Source organism: Coptis chinensis, chromosome 2 (assembly GCF_015680905.1).
Source record: "Coptis chinensis isolate HL-2020 chromosome 2, ASM1568090v1, whole genome shotgun sequence".
NCBI classification, from domain to species: domain Eukaryota; kingdom Viridiplantae; phylum Streptophyta; class Magnoliopsida; order Ranunculales; family Ranunculaceae; genus Coptis; species Coptis chinensis.
Window position 1 is genome coordinate 24,085,036 of NC_141457.1, and position 24,276 is coordinate 24,109,311.

A 24,276-nucleotide genomic window follows, 5' to 3' on the forward strand; every position below is an offset into this window, starting at 1 on the left:
CAGGGTAAAAATTATAAGAATTGTAGTAGAGGGAGAAGCACTGACATCCAAATTCCGAACTACATTATTTGCAATTACTAAGGAGAATGACCTGCACTCTATTTGGCATGAGTACTTGAGAAGTTGAAGATTGTACTCAGTATTTCCACTGCATTCCAACAACATAAAAGTATCAGTTAAACCTCATATTCAGATCATCTCATCAAAACACAAAGCTAATCTTAGAGATATTACCTATAGCTCGGAAGTGACATTTTGACAACAGGTCCCATCCAGTTGCTAGCGGAGGATTCTTGTTGCTCTGCAATCACAAAGGTCAAACCCATAAAATGAAAAAGGAGAAATAATAAGGTGTGTGCTGTAAGTTATATTAGATACTTGCATTTGTCTTACAATTTATTTTGGAGAAACATGGATGTTCTGGACAGTCACAAAAACAAAGCATATTGCTCGGTTTTAGAGCGGTAAATCATTTCAAAACTTTTTGTCTATCAGGTAATACGAATTTTTCAAGCATTGCTGTCAGAGAGAATTAAACTAACTGAAAATACATGGAACCAATTGATTGATTGAAGCGATCCTTTCAAAGACACTTACCGAAAACTGGAAGCTTGATACTACAAAATTCGACCTCTGCCGAGCCATTAATATCAGTGACTTGAATATCGGTGTGGTGCTTTGTATTAGAAAAAGCAGAACCCACGCCCAGCAGGTTCGTTGTTTTCTGCTTCTGCATCATTTTTTCCTTGATCAATTCATGGATGGGGGCGTCTTTGATCTGATCAAGAAACTTGAGATGGGTTTGAGAGTTGCCTTCGAGGTTGGTTACAATGGCTACAAATTTATTTAGACTACGTAGACCTATATGTCCGCCAAAGAAAAGGAAAAAAATATATATTATAGAACAAATTCAAGAATGGTGGGTCAAGGCTTTTGATTTATAGGTTTCGAGAGGATATGATCTGCTCAAGGTCTTAGGTTCTTGGTTACAAAAGCATACCTTTTATCCTTGGGGAAATTAATGGATGGAGATAAGCAGCAAAATGAAAGATGAAGCAAAAATTTCTTCCCCAAACACTTTCGAAAGCAATAATTAAAATTGCAAGAATATGCAAAGAGTTTATAGAGTGAGTAAAAAAATGAAGCAAGCTCGAGTGAAACCGACCTCGGTGACGCTAAGGCCAAGCTGTTCAAACTTTTTTCCGTATTGTTTCCTAGATTTGGTGGAGTTGTTTGTAACAAATACTAATCTCTTGCCCTGAAGAAAGAAAAGGAGAAAAAAAATTAATTCTTCCGGAGTATTATTGGGGGAGAGAGAGAATTCCATCGTGCCTTGGAACGAAGCATATCAAGAGTTTGGGGCACTCCATCGATCAGACTATCGCCTTTCCATATAACCCCTGCATGCCAAACATGATCATCATCACCGGACTAAATTCCAAATTACCTTAGATAAAATTAGTAACTACATAGAATATAGAAAAACGACCATCGCAATCAAATATGAATGTCTCCACGGAATCGATAAGCTCGTCGGCATTCTGTTTTTAGTAAATTTGATTATGGTAAACATGAAAATTAACTACGTTTAGCTAATTAACTAATGATTAATTATACAAAATACGTATAAGCTTGGAAAGTGTTTGTCAAAGAAATATTGGAACTTCAACCCCCAAATTAGGTTGAGATGCGCGAGCATGATGTTACACTACTCGCCTCGCACATCCAACCGGTCCAAGTAGGTTGACTCCCCAACTCTTGGTCATCAAAGATGGAACTTTAACCTCCAAGTTGGGTTGAGATGCGCGAGCATGATATTACACTACTCGCCTCGCACATCCAACCGGTCCAAGTAGGTTGAATCTCAAACTCTTGGTAAGTAAACCAAAAGACTAAACTTCTTATTTAGTTTTCCTCATTCTGAACTTCTACAATTATATTGGTGTTCTACGTTGTTTATGAGAACAGAGGATATGAGGGTAGAGGTGGGTGAGTTTAAAACTATGAAAGCGGTAAACATGAAAATTAACTACGCTTAACTAATTAACTAATGATTAATTATACAAAATACGTATAAGCTTGGAAAGTCTTCGTCAAAGAAAGATTGGAACTTCACCCCCAAGTTGGGTTGAGATGCACGAGCGTGATGTTACACTACTGGCCTCGCACATCTAACCGGTCCAAGTAGGTTGACTCCCCAACTCTTGGTCGTCAAAGATTGGAACTTCAACCTCCAAGTTGGGTTGAGATGCGTGAGCGTGATGTTACACTACTCACCTCGCACATCCAACCGGTCCAAGTAGGTTGAATCCCCAACTCTTGGTCGTCAAACATTAGAACTTCAACCTCCAAGTTGGGTTGAGATGCGCGAGCGTGATGTTACACTACTCGCCTCGCACATCCAACCGGTCCAAATAGGTTGAATCCCCAACTCTTGGTCGTCAAAGATTGGAAGTTCAACCTCCAAGTTGGGTTGAGATCTTGCGTGATGTTACACTGATGTTACCAACTAGGTTGAATCCCCTCTTGCACATCCAAGTTCCGGTCCAAGTAGATCTTGTTGAATCCCCCCAACTCTTGGTAAGTAAACCAAAAGACTAAACTTCCAAAACTTAAACTTTGTCTGGGCTTTATACATTCTAAGAATTCTACAATTAGATTGGTGTCCTACGTTGTTTATGAAAACAGAGGATATGAGAGGAGGGGTGGGTGAGCTTAAAACTATGAAAGTGGTAAACATGAAAATTAACTACGTTTAGCTAATTAACTAATGATTAATTATACAAAATACGTATAAGCTTGGAAAGTGTTCGTAAAAGAAAGATTGGAACTTCAACCCCTAAGTTGGGTTGAGATGCGCGAGCGTGATGTTACACTACTCGCCTCGCATATCCAACCGGTCCAAGTAGGTTGAATCCCAAACTCTTGGTCGTCAAAGATTGGAACTTCAACCTCCAAGTTGGGTTGAGATGCGCGAGCGTGATGTTACACTATTCGCCTCGCACATCCAACCGGTCCAAGTAGGTTGAATCCCCAACTCTTGGTAAGTAAACCAAAATACTAAACTTCCAAAACTTAAACTTTGTCTTAGCCTTATACATTCTAAGAATCGAACTTCTTATTTAGTTTTCCTCATTTTGAACTTCTACAATTAGATTGGTGTCCTACATTGTTTATGAGAACAGAGGATATGAGGGGAGGGGTGGGTGAGCTTACATCAGGTATAAACCTATAGCAAAGCATCTCCTGTCCAAAGCATAAAAACTAACCTAAGGTGTTACGACATGAACTAAAAGCCATGGAGTACTTTGAACAGTCAATCACTTATTTTTTCTAAAAAGAACCGTCAATTATCCGGTGAATTAGTAAATTTTCTCCCTTGAACAACTTTCTTGACCTTATCTTGAAAACCCAAAATCCTTTGGTTAAAATAAACTTTTTGTGCAGCAGAACTATGACCTTAACATGTATATTTGAGGGTGCTAGACACTTCGAAAGAGTGACTTAATCAATTCAAAAACAACATGTAATCGGTTAATAATAAAACTACAAACTGGACCATGTCATGCCCAATTGAATCATATCATTTATGTTTGACACGTACAAATAATCCAATTTTTTTTTTTTTTTTTTTTTTTTTTTTTTTTTAGTCTTCCAAAATGGAGACCATGAACTTGGACAAAGAATCCATTTATCAACAAATTAACATAATATTTATCATAATATTTTATAACGCAACATTATACTACGACATGATACCTGGAAATCTCGATAGGTTAAGTGTATACTGTTATATTTATTATTATGACAAAGACATTAATAGAAAATAACCTGAGCTTCCAGCACCGCAGACTCGAGATAAAGTTTGAGAAAGTTCTGCCTCCTACAAACTAAAATGTGAAGTAAATTCAGAACACCAAAGCATATGATAAGTATCACAGCAATCACTATGGCCACATCATTCTCTAGAAATTTCAAACCTAAAGGCTAGAATTGAGGGCCCGTTCAACACCAGCCCAAGCATTTGCCCTCCTGGCTGTTGTCTCCTGTTACCATTGAGAAAGTGGATGCTATTTAAATCCAGTCTCTTACGCAAAATGTAAACACAAAAATTTAGGCAAACTCTGTAACATGTGTATGAAAATTTATCTCAAATAATCAATATAACCTGCATAGCTTCAATTTGCCTTAAAAGTGGCCTAGTAGATTCTGGAACTTGTGTGATTAGCTCTTCACATCGACGCTCACTTGCCTGATAACAATGTAAGACAATGTTAAATAGAATTATTATAAAATGTCATTTCCCATCGTACTACAACACAATAAAAAACATGAAGACGGTGTATAGTCAAAAGAACTTTACATACTTGATATCAATTTTGAAGATCACCAATGTCTCTATGAAGCATTTCTTCACGAAACACTGCCTACAAAATTAATTCAGAAATTTTATAATTTGTTAACTCAGAATACTAATAAAAGAGCACCGAAAAAATACGTCGAAAGTGTACTTGTTGTTCCGTTCTAGTTAAAGTTTGCCTCGGCTCATCTAGTGTTTGAACTAATGCAGCTTCACGTTCACCGACTTCTCTCAAAAACGACTTTCCAGTTCAGTTCTAGCTTCAAGATTAGCTGCCTCGCCAATGCTTCTTCACCTCCTTGGCTCCACTTAAAGCATTTGTGTAATGCTCCTTTTGCCCAAAGAAGTTCTCGCTTGGTGCTTCTCAATAGTTTCTTGGAGAAAATTTTCAATTGCGGCCTTGTCCCTTTTAATGCTCTCTACTTTATTCTCTTCTGCTGAATAAACGGATGTCAAGTAATGAAATTACCATCGAAATGCGTGCTCACTGAAACTGAAATCTAATTTCAATCTTCACAGCTAGTGAGCTAGATAAAGATGCGCGCAAAAACAGTAAGTACCGATTTCGGCAATCTCAACATTATGTCACATTAAATACAAAATGCATACTTTACTATTAAATGGAAATTTCCTAGGAACCTCACCTCTAACTAAATGGAAGGCCACCTCCATCTTAGATAGACTCTTTATTATAGAGAAAATAACATTTTTTCTCCAACTCCTTCATCGCCTCTTGTTCTGCAACTTTCGAGACTTTCTCTGCTCGAAGTATGGGCTCATAGTAATGTCGGGGATGATGAGCTTCCATACTTTCGCCTTCAAAGCTGTAGTCACTTGATAACACTTTTCAGCAATGTCTTCTTTAGCCTCTTCAGCTTCTTTAATACAATTCTCTCAAAACCTCTCTCTTCTGGGTTTGAAGAATTGGTGGATTTGCCAGAGATGAGGGACTAAATGGATTTTGCCATCTACAGAGATAAAATCAGATAGAATGAGAAGAATAAATCTTGATAAAATCGACTAATTCTAGATAAAGGAAAACAATAAAACATACTTCTGGGTTGACATAAACCAAAAATGGATTTTGCCATCTACAGAGATAAAATCAGATAGAATGAGAAGAATAAATCTTGATAAAATCGACTAATTCTATATAAAGGAAAACAATAGAACATACTTCTGGGTTGACATAAACCAAACTTGAGTGAGCATCGAAATATCAATTGGTGGATGAAAGGGGATCTTGAGTGCGAGTAGCCGAGATTGCGCGGCTATACTCGGGGACTAAAGCATCGGCTGAGAATGAGTTGGAAGAATGAGAAAGCAAAGCCGAGCGAAGAAGAAAAGTAGCTGATTTCAAGTCAAATCACATCTCCAATACTCCAACGTAACTGCGGAATTCGTAAGTGCAGTTTTTTTCTCCATTTTTTTCGTAATCCTCTCCTGATTTATCGTAATCCTCTCCTGATTTATCGTGAGTAAATATGGTACTTAAAATTTGATTACGTGGACACCCTCGTAGAGCAGCAAAAGGGACTACTATTATATATATATAAAGATAACCATCTATAAAATGTCATGTATTTGTTTTTTCTATTTTTACAAGTTGTTGTAAGAGGAACTTAAAATGAAAAACAAACCACTTTATAAGACCATCTTATAATACCCTCTTATAACAAAAACAAATAGCCCCTTAGTCAATGCAATTGGACCTTAATTTCTGCTTGCTTTGCACTAAATTGCTTCTTTCTTTCTTTTTTTCTTTTTTTTTTTTGCTGATGAACTAAGTTGTTCTGTTTGTTTCAAGTCTTTGGAAGTTTGGTCGCGTAAGTTGATCCAAAATCATTGAAGCCAGCAAAGATAGAGACTTTGAAGAATCAAATGCTATTGCTTTTTAGGTTTTAAGACCAGAGTAAAATAACTGAACGAGGACTTCCTGTGTGTTCTGATAAATGGACTTTTCCCGTCGTCTGTTACTGACAGAACCTCATTTGCAGTTTTGCACTAAGCTTTCCACCTACAAAACACGATTCTTCATTCCAGCAACATCTAAATTTGTAGGACTTCAAAAAATTTATGTTTATTGTTTGTCAGCTACTCTCGGCTCTGGAAATTTTCAAGTGCTTCACACTACTCAGGCTGAGAAAGAGATTTGTGTCCCAGAATTCAGGTAAAGAAATTTGTATCGTCAAGATTTTTATTCAACGCTGATATATAACGAAGTCTCAATCCAACATGAAATTATGTTTTGAATATTAATCATAGAAACATGTAGTTATATGATATCTAAATTTTCCAAGTTCCAACATTTCGTTTGTTGAGGAAAGAAATACACTCGTTCACAAAACCCACTTTGCAGGACCGTAGTGCAAGAAAACTTTTCTTTTTTGGTGAGAACTTGAGAAAGATAATTCATAGACTCTATCCATTATTTTTGTTGCACCATTGGCTTTAGAAATTAGAAAGAACCTTCTCAAGTCAACTTCCCCACAACTTTGTCAACAAGGTTTTGCTCAAACCATGGCCATCAACAGTACCAGTGTGTTCAGCAGTGCAGATTCCTGTTACCTATGTTTTGTTGATAACATAAATTCTCAAATTCGATCTATAATTTGAGCACATCTTCCAAGTGCTGCCTTGAGATTCAAGCTGATAACTTCACTGTGTTTCTACATCAAACTTGGAACAAACTCTTAGGTGAGGTTGCACTTATTACCATTAAGATACGATCTATACTTTGAGATGCATGCACCTGACGTATATGTCAATGTAAACTATTAGTCAATGATGCAATTGTCACCAGTTTTTGACGAGGGTACATGTACCTGAAGAACTACACAAGTTAGAATGAGCCCTCAATTCGATAGACAAATATGTATTTCATCCATTAAAAGTTTTGCTAGAAAGCAATATGAAGAATTGCATATATACCATCTGAATCATTAGTACATGATATTTATGTTTGTACTTCATTGTTAGATGCCTCTACTTTTCATTTTATCCTCAAGGACTCTAATTTTGTTGCTCATGCACTAGCTAGTAGGGGTAGATAGGCGAGCTCCTCCCTTTTTTAGTTTGAATCCTGCTACGGCAAAATTTTGTTAGGGTTAAACACCAATGTTAATCGATTTCCCACTACACATAATTTTTTTGAATAATAACCACTCCAATCAACAATCTAAATATCAACTAACAACTAAACTACACTACTAAAAAAAGAACATATTAATTATGACGGTTGTTTTTTTTTCTATCTTGATAAGTTCTCTAGTGAAATTATTATGACAACTATCGTAAGATTGTGTAGGGTATGATAGAAGTGTCAAGAAAATATGATGATTTTATGACAAGTTTTCTAAAACCGTCAAGTTGACTTCTTTGTTATGACGGCTTTAGAAATTTATGATGTCACTAAGACAACCTTCAAGAAATTTATGACACGGTTTAGGTTAATCGTCGTAGGGGTTTGAACCCATCGAGTTATTTGCTTTTGGGAGTCGAGTGGTCAAGCCTCTCACAGTCTCACGAGAAAAGAAAAGATAAAACACAAAAAGTAAATAAAAGAATAGAATTCCCATGCACTGTGACCTCTCTTCTTGAAACCAATTTTAGTCCCTCGCCTATGCTAGTCTCTCGAAACCCTGGATAAGCTTCCTCTACCGAATCTTTTTCTTTTCTCTTCAATGTTCGAAACCGCTTCCTAAGCCACTAGGAGTTCGCTTAACCACTGGACTTGTTTTGAAAGTCATGGGAGAAGATTTTTGCTGCACATTTTGAGAATTAAAATTCGATATTTGCTGAACTTATGGTAAACATGTGGGTACTTTTATTTTCGTCTCTTCATCTTTGCAATCCTGTTGCTTAACATTTCGATCTAAAAAAGTTTCTTTTTTTGGAAGTTTTTATCAGAAATAGTTAATCTTTTTTATTGAAAATCTAGTTTCACATAAAATGTTTTGTTGCATTGTATTTGTACATGCTTAAATCAGCAACTGCGATTTTGATTCTCTATAGTAGTTGTTCGAAATGTTTTGTGGATGTGTGTGTGTGTTATTATGTTCTTTGCATATTAGATGTTTGATAAAAGGCAAGATGGGGTTCTGTTATTTGACAAGTACGTTTACTAGGTCTAGACTCTAGAGTATGCTGCACATTTACCTACTGTCTTTTTTTTTGTCACATTACGTAAACAACGAGTACAATATAGTAGGCGACTGTTTTGATATTTCTGACTCAATGTTTTGGCATGCTTCAGGCTACTGATAGAAGTTCGCAAAAGAAAACTAATTCTAATAAGGCAACGCAGATACTTATTTTTATTGAAAAGTATATGTTCTTGGAACCCCAAATATACATCGTTTGATCAGATATATCGAATCACCAGTTTATGTTATCTGTTGGACAGGGTACTGAAAATCTGGAGAGTGATGTTGCTATTCCTAGTGTAGGCGATGCACTTTCAGAAAAATCTGCGAAGTTAATCACAAGCAATGGTGACGCTGAGATGCATAATGTTTCTGTCCTTGGTAGTGATTCTCCCAAGAAGGGGGAAGCATTTTCTCAGTCTACCAAGAATGCATCTCATGATGGACCAGTAAAGGTTGCTTCTCTGTCCCCAAGTCAGAATCCTCCTAATGTAAGTCTTGGGAAAAGGGGTCGACCAAGAAATATCAAGTGAGAACATTTTGTGAAGAACAACCCGCTTCGATCATTGTGTGATTAGTAAGTTTTTTGTTTTTTTCATGTGTGGTCTTCCTTTTGTTGCATATGGCTGAGTTGTTGCACTTAATTATACATGCTATACTTTGATTGGTTTATCATATGCCTTAAGTATTGCTTGCTTGATTTGACCACAAGTACGTCTGAAGTCCAGTCTTTTCTTGTTTTTCCGAATGTGCTACACTGATCTTAGATGGTTAAAGTGGTTTTTATGGGGTCTGCTTAAATTAAGGATGCATTCCAGATTCTGTAGTGGATTCAAATTTTATAGTATGCATTAGGAGCCATTTATTCGTATGCAACTTGACTTTTGTGACTCTTATTTATGGTACTATGGCTAAACTAATAATAGTGTAACAAAATTATCGATTGCAATTTTGATATGTGATCTTGTGAAGTAGACTAGGATATATATAGTTTATGTTTGTTGGCTATGTATACAAATGGTCGTAAATAATGTAAGTGATAAAGATGTAGAGTAGTTAACTTGGTTTCTGAAAGTTTATGATCCTTTATCCTAGACTCCATTTAACTTCTTATTTTGTTCTAGTGGTGCCTTTTGCCAATAGTCCAAGACCACAGATCGAAGACCCCTTATACTAAAGTATATATATAAAATATGTGTGCTACACATGTTAACATAAGAACAGTGTGCTTTATAAAGCGGAGGGCCCCATGAGTGTTTATCTCATGTTTAAGTAAGTTACTACACACTTACACACTTGGTGCTGTTTATTCTTGCACTTAGAACCTTGTAAATTTACTTTGTTTTTTCATCCAGTGCAAGTAGCTAGGAACATAGTTAGCAAAAAAATTAAAATTGTGATCTGCTCTCATTACCTTTAGGGTGAGCTGCCACACCATTCCATTTTGCATATTCAGTTCAGAAGTAGTTCCCATTTAGGCATAAGAACGGATTCCATGTTTAGAAACACATTTAGGCATTTGTTTCCTTAAATTGTATTCCAAGGAATGGGATAACCGATCTGCAATAGTGCAATTTTAAGTGAAGATGATCAAATAGTTTGTCATCAACATTGCTTTAAGGGTTAATTACCATGCATGGTGCATTATTTGCATTGACGATTTTTCAATTATTTTTTCAGGTTTTTACTGATTCTACGTATTATATAATTGATTAATTGGTTACTCTTTTTTTTTTTTATAAAAACAAACTAACCCATTTGTTCCTAACTTTGTTTGTTTTAGATTCGGTTGAAAGAGTCAGGCCGTGGAAAGCTTATGTAGATTCGATTGAAAGAGTCAAATAGTGGAAAGCTTCTTTTGTTAGTCAGATTATGGAAAGCTCCATTTTTTTTAGTTCAGCATGTACTTTTAATTAGGATATATACATGTGGACAAATGTAATTGAATTTTAGTCATATTTTTACTGTTATGCTATTGATAAATTCATATATGGAAAAATTTTATGTCATGTTTTGGTTTAAATTATTTGCAATGCAATTCCTGGCAAATTGATTATATGATAAATTTGGTAATAATAATTTTTTTTTTTTTTTATGAAAAATCAAGAAATTTTCATGACGTTTTTGTCATAGAAGTCATAAGCCAAGCTATATCTTCGTGCTTTTTACCACTAACTTTTGACTGCTTTATGATAACCATCATAAATACTTTCCATCTTATGATGATTTTTGAAGTTATTTTTGACATTAAAAATGGATTTTTCTTGACACTTCCACTAAAACTATTATGGAGTTTATAACGGTTTTGGTAGACTTTTTATGACACCCCCAGTAACGATGACTATTTTTTCAACTAGAAAGTGTCATTATATGTATTTCATGACAACTAAAAGTTGTCATCAAATGTCTTTTTTTAGTAGTGCTAACATGCCCAACTCGCTAAACAACTATTAACAACAGATAATAATGTAAAGCAGTAAAAGCAAACCACAATACAAAAATATACCGTGGTTTGGCCAATGGTGCCTACTTCCACAAGAGCTAATCCTTTTATAAAGTGGGAAGAAAGATTACAATCACTCATTGCAGTCTCTCACCTTACTAGATCACTCCTCTATTTTTACAGGCTTGTATCTCTGTAAAGATTATCTCTCAATCTTGATAGCTTTCAAGATTGGGTTTTCTCTGACTTCTGTGTTTTCTCTCGAGTGTTAGGTTTTGCCAAAAACCCCAACATATAATGCAAAACTCGCAGTTCCGCAAAAATAGAATCCTGCCAAAATTAGGCATGGGCGCGGGGTGCGCTCAGAATTTTTCTACAATAGGCGCGGGGCGCGCTCTTGCCTTGGACGATGTCCAAGCGCTTGAGCGCGAGGCGCGCTTAAGATTTGCCTATAGAGGACGCGGCGCGCACTCTTGCCTGAGTCAATGTCCAGGCGCTTGAGCGCGGGGAGCGCTTCAATAGCTTGTGGAGGGCGCGTGACACACTCTTGCTTTTCCACACAAGCTAAACTGATTTCTCTCCTCTCCTCATGTGAGGGATAACTCCAACAATCTCCCCTTCCCGAACAGTGAGGAGGGATACCTCCACGCAATTTCCAAATCAACAGGAGGAGTCTGCTACCATTCCGACGGTAGCACAGCAAACATCAAACTTACCTTTTGGTAAGACTTTGGTCATCATATCCAGTCCGTTCTTGTCGGTATAGATCTTCTCGATACACAAATGCTTGTCTTTGAGTACTTCTCTAATCCAATGATAACGCACATGTATGTACTTGGATTTAGAATGGAAACTCGGATTCTTGCTCAAATGGATGGCGCTTTGACTGTCACATATAACTACAAACTATTTCTGCTGGAGCTCTAGTTCATTGAAGAACCTCTTCATCCATAGCATCTCTTTGCAACACTCAGTGGATGCAATATACTCGACTTCTGTAGTGGAGAGGGCAACACACCTTTGCAACTTAGATTGCCAAGAAACTACTCCCCCTGCAAAAGTAACCAGATAACCCGAGGTGGACTTCATCGAGTCAACATTACCTGCCATGTCTGCATCAGTGTAGCCTTGAAGTAAGGGCTTACTTCCACCAAAACATAAACATGATTTGGAAGTGCCCTTGAGATATCTCAATATCCACTTAACACCTTCCCAATGCTCCTTCCCCGGATTTGACAGAAATTGGCTTACAACACCAATGGCGAAAACAATATCCGGTCTTGAACACACCATTGCGTATATCAAGCTACCCACTGCGGATGCATAAGGAATCTTTTCCATCTGACTCTGCTCATGCTCACCCTTTGGACACATCTCTTTGGTCATGCGGAACTAGCCACCAAGCGGACAACTGACTGGCTTCACTTGATCCAGGTTCAATCTCTTCAACACCTTCTCAATGTAGCTTTCTTGAGAAAGCCACAACTTCCCACTCTTTTTCGTCACGGTGATCCGCATCCCAAGTATCTGCTTTGCTTGACCCAAATCTTTCATCTCAAATGACTTACTCAAGTCTTTCTTCAGCTTGGATATCTTGTTGATGTTTGAGCCAACTATCAACATATCATCCACATACAACAAGAGCACTATGAAATCCTCATATGGAAATCTTTAAACAAACACACAATGATCAGAAGTAGACTTCTTGTATCCTTGCTTCGCCATAAAGGAATCAAACTTTATGTACCACTGTCTCGGTGCTTTCTTCAACCCATACAAGCTCTTTATCAGCTTGCATACTAGGTGATCCTTGCCTTTGACCTCAAACCCCTCTGGTTGGTCCATGTAGACATCTTCTTCAAGGTCTCCATGAAGAAAAGTTGTCTTAGCATCTAGCTGCTCAACCTCTAGGTTCATACTTGCGGTCATACCCAATACCACCCGGATAGAAGTCATCTTCACTACAGGAGAGAAAATCTCATCAAAGTCAATACATTTCATTTGACCAAATCCCTTCACAACAAGGCGAGCTTTGTGCCTTGGGTGTGGATTGTTCTCCTCATGTTTGACCTTGTAGATCCACTTATTTTTTAGAATTTTTCGTCCTTACGGTTTCTCAACTAACTCATAAGTGTGATTCTTATGCAAAGAATCCATCTCGTCATGCATGACCTTCAACCACTTTTCTTTGTCTGTACCTTCAAGTGCCTCTTGATAGTACATAGGTTCTCCACCATCAGATAGTAAAACATACGTATGTGGTGGATACCTGGTTGAAGCTAGCCTCTCTTTGTCTAACCTCCTCGCCCCATCTGCTGGTGCCTCAGGAGGATGCACTTCTGCTTGCTCTTGTTGTGGTTCATGCACTTCATCTGCATCTTCTATACCAATAGGTTCTATCCCATCATGAGTAATAGGATTCTCATCATGAGCTTCAAATTCATGGTTCTCTGCATTCTCAATGCCTTCTGCACGTTCCACTGTAGGAACTTCTGGTTCTGAATCAACAAGATTATTGGTGAAAGCCTGTAGCTTCTCACCCTCCTCAAAGTCTGCTATGGTTTGGTCTTCCAGGAACACAACATCTCGACTCGGATTACCTTCTTGTTAATCAGATATCATAGAGTTTGTAACCAAACTTTTCATCTCCATAACCCAGAAAAAGGCACTACTTGGCTTTGTCATCAAGCTTGGATCTCTCATCATTCGGAATATGCACAAATGCCCTACACACAAATACCCTCAAGTATCCATAATCAACATCTCTGCCTGACCATACTCTCTCTAGATAATCATTATTCAGAGGCTTTGACGGTGATAGGTTGATCACATACACGGCTGTACGCATTGCTTCTACCCAGTAGGTTCTAGGTAGCTTAGAGTGAGACATCATGCATCTCATCCTCTCTACAATAGTACGGTTCATTCTCTCTACTATTCTATTCTGTTGCTGATAAGAGCCCAAAACTGTAGTTTTAACCCCTTAATAATCATACTGTTAGACCAATTATGTGAATAATAAGTAAGAGTTAATCGATTACGTGTTTTTATGCATTTCAGCTTCAAAGTCCATTATGTGCGAAATGTGCCACTTTAGCGAGATAAAGGAGCAAAAGTCAGCAGAACTTCCGAATGCCATATCTTTGGACTCAGACCTTGGATTGAGGCCTACCTTATGTCAAAACGACCGGCTCGGAAAGAGCTTTGCAATGGTCCAAGCCTTGACCCAATCAGAGGAGCAGAAGTGGACGAAAAGTCTGTGGAAGCCAACTGCAGCTGAAAAGGCCTTTTGATTTGAAAGAATTGGGTTTTGGGCTCCGATTCTGCCCAAAACATGGCTCCAAGCCCATGCACGATTTTTGGATCTGGATGTATAAAAACAAAAGCTTGACTCAGTGTTAATGGCAGTTAGGTTAGGTAGATAGTTAGACCTAGATTAGTTAGCCTCCATTAATTAGTTTTAGAACTTAGTTTCATTAGTTTCAATTCATTGTAGTAGATTAAACCTTTGAATCTTGTTCTTCAATTTGATTAGATAAATAAAGTAGTATTCTTTATCAATTTCGATTTTGTCATTTCCATTTCTAGATCTAATTTCAATTCTTGTTCTTATTTCATTTTAGTCATTAATTTAGATTTCATTATTGTTTAAATTAGTAAATTTCAATGCTTTATATTATGTTTAGATTTAATTTAAATGGAAATGATTAGGAATGATTCAAGGCTAAAACTCCATTAGGGGGTTGAGAAACCTTGATGAAAGCTTGATTCCAATTATCGGAGATTGTCGTAATTTCCTTTCCACTCTAGAAACATTTAGTTCACCATGAGAATGGGTTTAATCGTTCACATGCTAATTATAAATTGGTAGAAATGCCATGTGTAATTAGGGATTAGGAAGAACCGATTGTTCTGTGTAGCAGTTCAATTCGGATTACGACGACTCGTCGTTAGTGGATTAAGTTGAGTTAAGGTGGAATCAATCCCCCCTCTAACTCCTTATCATCGAATCAACATAGCATTCCCTTAGTTGTCTGATAATCGACTAGTTGCATTTCGTGGGTAGTTGCATCGTAGTATAATTCCCTTCGTAAAGCTCTCATTGACTTAAGACTGATTTCTTAGACTTAGAAAACAATCCATGCTAGGGAACTAGGAGTGGAACGAACTTCCTACTCCACTTAGTGCAATTCGCATTGAGAGTAGAAGATTTGATAATAGTCTAGTAAAAGTCCAGTTTTAGTTTACTTACGGATTGAATTCATCGTTCATTTCGTAGGTAGACTATTCATTTTACTTTTATCAAATGGCCCATCTTAGTTACACTTTAGCATTGTTTTCCTTGTAGAAGTAGTCATTTTTAAGTCCCATTAAACCCACCCACCCTTGTTTGTTTCATCTTGTGGTTTGCCCGATTCAGGCGTGACAAATTCAGCGAAAAATACCGCTGCAGCGCCAGCTTCAAAGGAGAGCGCGACCAGCGCTAAGTTCTTGGAATTTCGTCTACCAAAGAAGCGCCAGCGCCATACCAAGCCCCGCGCTCATACAACTGGAACTTCGACTTCACACCGAGCTGAAAGCGACCAAAAAACACTGTAATCTGAAAATTACTTTCGAGCGCGGGCCTTATCTCTGCTTGGCCGCCGTTAAAGTTTCGGATTTCCACGGTTTTGATTCAAACTTTGATCTTTCATATTTTTCAGTGTTCTAACCTCGCTCTTACTATACAACAACAAGCGTAAACAAGACGCTTATTCATAAGCGAAAGCAAGGACGCTTTATCGGTATTCCTTTCTTCCATACCTCGCGATCTCCTCGTTAGAGGTTTATACTAGTATATCGAAATTGTTTGGAGTGTTGCATGTTTAGTTAAGCTCGACTTAGTCTTGCATGAGATTAAGGTCCCAATAAACAAAACACCGAACGTAAATACACAACAACATCAACAATCAAATCTATCTAGTATACCACCCACTACACCTCTAACTACTATTTTACACACACCACCGATATAATGGGGAAGAAAGAGAGACTCCTCTCTCGGACTTCTACAAAGCCTTGGCGATAGCCCCAAATCTTGCATCGTTCTAGCGGACCCAGTGAGGGATTTGAGAATCCCTCCAAATATTTTTAATTTGTTACCCGTTTTTTTCATGGTTTAGACCATGAAAACCTTATCATCAACACGTCGTAGGATTGAACAAGTCCTAACAACATTCCACCATCCTACGGTTGGTACGGAACAAATTAAATTAAGGGTATTCCCTTTCACCTTAGCCGATAAAGGCGTCTTGGTTAAGCGCCCAAAGCGCTTAATTTCGTGGACTCGTGGGCTAAACTTGTTCAAATTTGTTTATGGAACATTTTTACCCACCCCTAAAACGGATGAGATGCTTTCCAAGATTCATTTCTTTTCGACAAAATCCTCATGAATCATTTTCGGAAGGCTTGGAATCGTTTCACCGATCTGCTTATAGAGTGTCCACACCATAACTTAGCGAAAGACACGTTAGTTCGTGCCTTTTCAAAGGACTTCTACACCACCATAAAGAAGTCCTTGACATAATGAATGGGGGTAGTTTCTTAAGCAAAGGAGCCTCTGAGGCTTATAAATTTTTAGAAGACCAAACTAAGCGAAATAATAATTGGGGGTAGTGACGATTACTCCGCTCCGCTAGTTCTTCTTCAACATAAAGCCACGGTATGTTTGAAATTAAACACGATTCCAAGCTTAAAACTCTAATCGAATCACTCACTAAAAAGGTAGAGGCCATTTCTGTACAACAAAAGCCTATCCCGTCATGAATGTAAATTCAAACCCATGTAGTTTACGTTGGAGTCCCGAAAGCATCCCGACTCCCATCGTCCTATAGCCTATGAAACAGGCTTGTTCCATTAATAGTGAACCTAAAGCCCCTTGGAGACAAAATCCCAACTACGGTTGGAGAAATAACCAACAAGTCACACCTCAAGGGTACAATAATCAATATGTTAGGCCAACGCATGCCTTTAACCAAGCTCCACTACGACAAGGGCGAGTGGGGGGTAATTTTAATAATTATAACAACCAAGTGCAACCTCGACAAGGTCAAGCACAAGGTCAAGGTAATTATAATAATTATAATGCTAATAGAGGTATCGTTCGGTCAATAATAATTATCGGAATCCACCAATAAATAATTCACGTGAAATAGTTCCAATCCACCACCACGTGACTACTACACCCACACAACGGATCGCCTTGACACCTTCATACAAGTGAGCCAAAAACTTTTCCAAACCATGGCTCAATCTAACCAACGGCTTCTACAATCCGTTAATAATTTAACCCAACGGTTGGCTCAAGATAAAGCCCAAACCAAAGGTGTGTTGCCAGTCACGCTAATACCTAATCCTAAAACAACAAACACGACCTTTGAGGTAACCGATAATACTAGTAATGAATATGAAAATGTAGGTGAGATAAATGCCATCACCACTCTCCGTTACGCAGAGTGGTTGATAACAAGGTAACTATGCCTATAGTTACCCCACCAATAGCCCCTACACCTACTATTTTACTAGATACCCCAATAGAAACTGAAGAGCCTACCACCTGTAGAGGTACCGGTTACAACACAACCTAAGAAACGAAAAGCCACGGTTAAACATCCGGGTGATACCATTGCTAAATATAGACGAAACCACCGTTTCCACAAAAAATTAGCCATGTTAACTAGGGATACAAATTACTTGCGAGGAGATTAGGGACGTTTTCAAGAATCTAACTATAAACCTTCCCTTCCTCGAGCTATTAAAAAGCTACCACATCATGCTAAGTTTCTTAAGGAATTGTGTACTACTAGGCAAAGACAAATATACCAAAAGACGCCTTTTTAACGCAACAATTCCCAACCTTATCCGAACATAATGGAATTGTTAAGTACAAGGACCCCGGTAGCCCCATCGTATGATGCACCTTAGGAGCTGAGATTCCTATCGACGACCCGTTATTAGACTTGGGGGCTAGTGTCAACTTACTCCCATTTTATTTGTATAGACAAATAGGTCTAGGCGAGATGCAACCCACTAAAATGGCGTTGCAATTAGCTGATCGGTCTATTAAGTATCCTAAGGGTGTAGTCGAAAATGTGTCTTTGGTAAAAGTTCGGGATTTCTACTATCCGGCTGATTTTGTAGTTCTCGATCTGTCGCTTACGACTCTGTCCCGATTATTTTAGGGCGTCCTTTCTTGGCAACGCCAATGCGGCTCATTAATTGCCGTGATGGTTCAATGTCCATGTCTTTTGGCCATCTTGTTGTTGAAGTCAATGTTTTAAAACAAGGACCGCGATTACCCGATTCGTCTATGGATGGAGAGGTAAGCATGATCGAGAGCTTAAACCGAGATTATTTCAACAACACGTTCCCCGATAGTCATATGCCCAAAATTCTTTCCTTTGGAAAGTCGGACTCAAACATTTTCATCCCTACACTAGTCGATACACATATTATTGATAAGGATGGGATAGATGACTTTCTCAAAGATGTAGAGGACTACCATAGTAATGTGGATATGACCAATCTAGATGAGGAATTGATGAGTTTTTTTCAGTAGGTGACAATTCACCCTATCAAGAACTAACTTGCACAACATCCACCTCGATTCCCCTCCTTCCACCCTTTCAAAGGAATATCGAGTTTGCACTTTCGATCCTTTTGTTTCTCCCCGTGCTTCATAATTTTTTAAATCCTCCTAGAAAATAGATACTTCAGAAGGACAAACTATTTGACACCTTTATTTTCAGAATTGAGGCGGTCCTACACACACAATGAATGAGTTCGATTGCTAAAACCACATCCTCATTGTGTACAGGGCTGTCTTTCTACAACTTATCCATATCCACCATATTCTCCACAACCATTCACTTTTCCACACTTATTTACTAAAACACCCACTCATTCAAAATGAAAAAGAAGGTGCATGATAGGTTACACAATAGGGTTATCCGACTACGTTTGGATTCCACTAGGTTGAGTCATAGGGAAAATTGGTGTTTCATTGTGTTTGGATATGTTTTCTGTGATATTTATTTATGGAATGATCCACAACTATTTCGGTTGTTGATATATGATCAACTGCATGTTCATACATATGTTTTAGATGAAGTCTCGAGTATCTGACTATAAACGACTCAATTTCTGTGTTTGGTGCACTTCCTTTCACTTTAATATAATGGTGAGTGCACCATTAAGGAAACCGGGCCCTCCCTATGGAGTGTGTGGCTGTAAGTACCGGATCCTAAGTCCACGGTTCACATAGTTCACGTTTTCCACTCCTGCATGTTTTTCTCGGATTTTTGAGTCATGTTTTTCTATGGTGTGAATTATGTCTTTATTGCTTATTGTTTTTCCTTCTAAAAAAAAATAAATAATAATAAATAATAAATAATAAATAAATAATAAATAAATAAATAAATAAATAAAAAATAAAAATAAACATAGTAATCTAGAAAGTCTAGGAATCGATTTGAAAAAAGACCCGCTAAAAACAAATTTTCTAAGCTTCGTTGTAAAAATTTGTTTGGGGTGGGGTGTTAAATGTTTCGTACTAAAATGTTTTATGTCCCATTAGAGTTGCTTAGGCCGTTTTATTGTATTACGATTCGGATTGACATAATCTATTAATTTAGAGTTCATTAGTTCGTCATAACTTACGTCATGTCACGCACTTCGAGGCGTTTTCCACTATCTCGTATGTCATCCAAAGTCGGAATAGAGTGTTTTATGGATCATTGGATAGGAAATTCTCTCTTGATCATTTCTATATCTCATTAAAAAAATCGGACCGGTAACGGCCGGGAATTTTGATTTGAAATTAGCGAAAAAATCGAAAAAATCAAAATTTTGATTTTGGGCTTTTTGACCAGCCCACGACCGGTAGCTTTCGGCCCTTACATTCTCAACAACAGTTCATCGTTTTTTTTTCATCTTCCACCGCCATTAACAAAGCTCAAAACCCTAACAAAAATAATAATTAAAAAGAAAACCAAAATAACCCACGCCCAAAATCAAATCCTAACCCCAAATCTTCTCTAAAACCAAACCACCACAACCCCCACCAATTTAACCCAACAAAAACCACCGAAAAAATTAAAAATTGGTGCTGCCACGCCACCACATCACCACCACCATCGTTTTTTATCACTAAGGTCTTTCCCCATTATTCCTACACCCTCTACAAACCCCAAACCGTATTCAAACTAGATGGCTCAACAACGCCGAATTATACCGGAGCAAGTTTTCACTGCCGACCACTTCGCGCCGTTTTACGGTGACGAAATGGCTAGTAGAGACTGGGGTAGTTTGTGGTACTCGACCGAAGCCTTCTACCATGAAGACTTGGTCCGACGGTTCTACAACACCAGGGAGTTGGAGGGGAGTAGGATTTTTGTGATGGTAAGGAAGAAGAGGAGGGAGTTGACTACTGGACTATTGGCTGAGATTCTAGGCATTCCGCCTAGAATCCATCTGATGTCACTCTGAGAGCCCCAAGTTTGACGGGGTTGAGCCTCGATGGGCGGATCGTCATCAATGGGAGCTACTGATACAAACTCCCATTGTGTTCGCCAGCATCCCTCGGGACCAACCCGGTGGCTACTGACCCGGTGGATTAGTTGAATGTCCTAGGGAAGGACAAGGTCGACACATCGGTCCGACCTGCCTCCACGTCTTATGGGTACTCGGTGAGCGTAAGCACGATTTCTGTATCCTGGAGTTTTTTGAGAAACATGATCGGGGTCGGAAAGTCTTTGGCACCTCTTCCCGTGTTAATCACCAAGATCATCTTGAAGATGAAAGCGAACTCCGAGAGGATTTACATTACCACCGCACCGTAACACACGCGATCTATAGGGAGTGTGTCCAACAAGTTTGGAGGAGGGCTGAGGATAGAAGAAGAAGAAGAGGATGGTGGGCTGGGAATGAAGAGGAGGTCGGGGACATCGATGCCTCCGGAGGATGAGGAAGACTTGACTGCTTTGATCGGATGCCTTCCGGAGGTGTTGGTCGATCTGCGAACGCATGGCTATGCTTCATAGGGGCATCGTTCACTAAACACTATCTCTACAGACCTCCGGACTCGACACAGCTACTATTCATCACAACTTCGAGATCCGCACCCGCAGAGAGAGGATGAGAGATGGGAACGGCGGGCTGAGATGGAGGCCAGCGGCGTTTAGAGTGGACATGCTTGCACGCTTCCCACCTCATACGGACTCTCTGCCGAGGACACAGAAGGCATGGCGTCGTCGGCGTAGGGCGACTAATTCTTTGGACCTTCGGGAGCCCGGGAGCCACCACTAGAGAGTGTGCCCTCTCGCCACCGATGGCGAGGTGTTTAGAGAGTCCGAGGTTTGATAGTGGTTGTGTTTTATTTATTTTTGTTGTTTTATTGTAATGTAACTTTTATTTTTAGTATTTTTTGAATTTTGTAGTGAAAGGTACTCGAATGAAATTTTAATATAAGGGGTTATTTTCAGTATGTGTGGTTGTTTCATATTGATCCCACCTTCCCAACTTGTTTGGGGGTGGTTTTATCAATTCAAGCTTTGTTTTTATATATAACCCTAGTGTTAGAATTTATTGCGGAGTAAGGTGAAATGATGGCCGTTTAGGCATATCTAGGATTGAGAATCATTGTAGGATGAAATCTAGATTAAATAGGTAAATTCAATCATAAACCAACCTAAAAGATACTGGGTTTGAAGTAGAATCAAGAAAATGAGTTGTTTCCGTTTTCGGGTTTGGAAATTTTAGGATTTCGGAACCGTAAATTAGTTTTGGCAACTTTCCGACCCATTTTAGCAACTTAAAACCTATATAAACTTGATACAATCTATCCTCACAACTCACACTACACCTAAACTCCATCACCTTTCACACCGATTCCCGTTTTAGCCTCCATTTTTGCAAATCTACCTTCGAATGGCCTTGCAAGCAGGAGGCCCGCTCTACACTTCCTCGACAGAAAAATTTTGCTCGAGGCGCGCCAGCGCCTTTAGTCAAAAGCGACTTCGCGCTAAAACACTGGAATTCCAAAATACAAAGCGCGACTTTTCTTAGCTTCGGCGCCATACCGACTTCCGTGGACCAGAAATTTTCCAGTTTTTTTTGGCGTAGTATCCGGATCATTCGCAGCTATTCCAAAGCGTAATTTTGAGATGACATCTCCAACATTGATACGGAACAGTCTTTCGAAGATTTGTTCCAAAGCACTACTTACGGTGCTTGGTTTCATGAGGTGATCACATCGTTGGTTGGAACCTCTTATGGTAAGACCGGGCTGAACTTTATTCTCCAAAGACTTGCATCTTATTTTTATAATAACTGCATTTTCTTTGAGAGACGGATGGAGAACAAGTGTTCTCCATCAACATTGACGATGAACCAATGGAAATTACCGGGTTCTTGCTAGCATTTGTTCTTGGACTTGCTATGCCCGGCCGAGATACAAGACCCATGGTGCTATTGGGGTCGATAATATGCATGTCTACACTTATGAGTTTTTGCACGCGAGGCTTATGGGGCAGGCATTTTCCTCGATTGATTGACCCAAGGGGACTATAACGTTGCCCTTGGTAGCCCGTCCATGAACATAGGAACTGTTATGTTTTGGATTATGCTAAACATTTTAGGGGAATGGCGTTTTCTTAATGAATGACGCCACTTGCAAATAAGTTTTCCTTGCTTTAGCCACTGGACGCGGGTCTATGACCTTCCCGGAACTTTGATGTCTAGTTTAGCACGAGCCCATACCATGAGGCATAAGTACCTTCTTATGCCCGTTCTAATTTCAATGATTATGCTATGTTTCTTTCCCTGTTTTTGTACACGCTTCACGGATTGGATTACGGTAGACACGGTCGCGACCCACCAATAGTATTATTCGATCTTTCCATGCAATGACTTGGCAAGGGTGGCGAATACAACCTCACCAGGTTGCACCCTACACCCCATCAGACCAAGTGGCACTTAATAGGTTAGCAAACATAGATGATAAATGGCGTGAAGCCTGGCAAATTATCATAGCATGGCAGATCGCTGAAGGAGCCTCACTTCTTTATAGAAGTAGAGGATGACGAAGATGACGAATAACAGCGGGAGTGGATGTAAGTTTTAGTTTCTGTTAGTGTCTGCTTATGTCCCAAGCAATTTAATTCGATAACCCCATAATGGGTAGAACTTCGTATAGAGTTGTGTTGTGTCAGTTTTATTTCCTATATTAGTACGTTCTAACCTTGTTTTACACGATGTTCCCGAATTTCCACGGCGCTTGAATGGTATTTTTCCTACCCTCTTTATTTAAATGCTTTGAGGACAAAGCATGCTTCTTGTTTGGGGGCATAGAAACTTCGTGTAATTAAGACATCTGTTAGGATATAGATAGATATAATATGCATTTGTTTTCTAGTTAAAATTTCAAAAATTTAAAAATATAAATAAATAAGTTATGCTATACACTTAGGAATATTGGTATTGTTTCTTTCTCCATGCTCTTAACAATCTAGAAGTCTCACATAGTTTTTGCATCGAGGAATAATTGTTAGAAACTTAGGTTAATATGTAGGTAATAATCTTTGCATCTATCTATAAATATATTACATGAGTATCTATGATTGTTAGCGATGAAGTTTCAAAATCTAGGCTAGAGTACTTATTCTACAAATCCTGTGAGAATATAGCCTAAAGCCTTATATGAAATAAAACATTTGAGAAATGACACAAGGGAGAAGTAAAATCCGGATAGAGAAATCACACGTCCCACTTGCTTGATCACTAAACCATATCCTAAGCGAGAATTTAAGCCCTTTTGGATCGATATAGCCAGAAATTCAAACCTATGAATTATTTTCCGCTAGTTAAGCCCCCATTGAGCCTTTCATTAGCCCTTCCATAAACCACAATTCCTTTACCCCTGTTACAAAACAAAACAAAATAAAAAAAAAAATTCAACTTACCCAATCTAGAATAAGTCTGAGAATAGAATGATGAAGAAAGAAGAAGAGAAAAACCTGTGTAAACAAAAATTAGTTAGTGCTTCAGAAAATAAAGAAAATAAGTTTCCATCCAAAGAAAAGAAAAATAAAAATAGAAATAAAATAAAAACTCCAAAAATAGAATAAAAGGGAGTCAAAAGCCAAAGAAAAAAAAATATGGCTAAGGATGGAAACAAAGTGTAGAAGCAAAAGTAAATAACAAGGTTTTCTCTAGTTACATAATAGGAAGACTCTATTATCTCAGACTTGTCCTTTTGAATATCCATTTCCTTCCTTCTTAAACCATCTCCT

The 24,276-nt window shown here is 38.5% G+C and overlaps 2 long non-coding RNA genes across 2 annotated transcripts; one reads left to right on the plus strand and one right to left on the minus strand.

Annotated features, from left to right (window-relative positions):
- Positions 1–1,164: 1,164 nt before the first annotated feature.
- On the minus strand, positions 1,165–1,544 carry LOC147515460 (uncharacterized). Its single transcript, XR_015213442.1, has 3 exons — positions 1,490–1,544; positions 1,333–1,400; positions 1,165–1,258 (listed from the first exon to the last, which is right to left on the minus strand). It is a non-coding gene; the product is annotated as an uncharacterized LOC147515460 (long non-coding RNA).
- A 4,527-nt stretch (positions 1,545–6,071) lies between these two features.
- On the plus strand, positions 6,072–10,508 carry LOC147515461 (uncharacterized). The gene is made up of 3 exons (XR_015213443.1): positions 6,072–6,530; positions 8,766–9,082; positions 10,289–10,508. It is a non-coding gene; the product is annotated as an uncharacterized LOC147515461 (long non-coding RNA).
- Positions 10,509–24,276: the final 13,768 nt, after the last annotated feature.